Below are 636 nucleotides of genomic sequence, written 5' to 3' on the forward strand. Positions count from 1 at the left end.
AGAATCAAAAGGGAGGAGAGAGAGGCGGAGAGGGGTAGAAGAGGGTTGTGCTCTTATGAGGTCGATTCACGTGGAGAGGGAGAGGGAGGGAGGCCAAAGAGGGATCCTACGTCCCATGCCACGTTGTTGTCTCAGAACCGGCTTAACCGGAGGACGATGGCCCCAAACATCAGCTGTCAACAATGTATAGATCGTTGTTCTATCAACCTTCAAGTCGACGAACTAGATGATTTCTTGCAGAATTATGCTTTATGTTTTACCATTATCTCTATAATAATTCATAACAATGACCGAGATTTTTATTACTAGGGTTACCATGGGTGCCGGTGAACTAGGGTTATGCCACTAGTGCCAATATACATGCCATTGTTTTTGGTAAGGTTGATTAATGTATTATGCATGCTACTGATTTTGGTATGGTTGTTTACTATATTATGCATTCTAATGTATTTGTATGGTTTGGTTACCATACTGTCGTTGAGTACATTGTTATGTTTGTTGTTGTTTTTGGTATACTTAGCAACCAATGATGAAACATGAAACCTACAAATAATAAATTTGTGTCTAGCATTACCTATAAGTGTTGAGGAATGACAAAAAAATTACTTATAAATAATAAACGTAGTTTAGTTTCTC

This window comes from Lolium rigidum, chromosome 6 (genome assembly GCF_022539505.1).
Source record: "Lolium rigidum isolate FL_2022 chromosome 6, APGP_CSIRO_Lrig_0.1, whole genome shotgun sequence".
NCBI lineage: Eukaryota > Viridiplantae > Streptophyta > Magnoliopsida > Poales > Poaceae > Lolium > Lolium rigidum.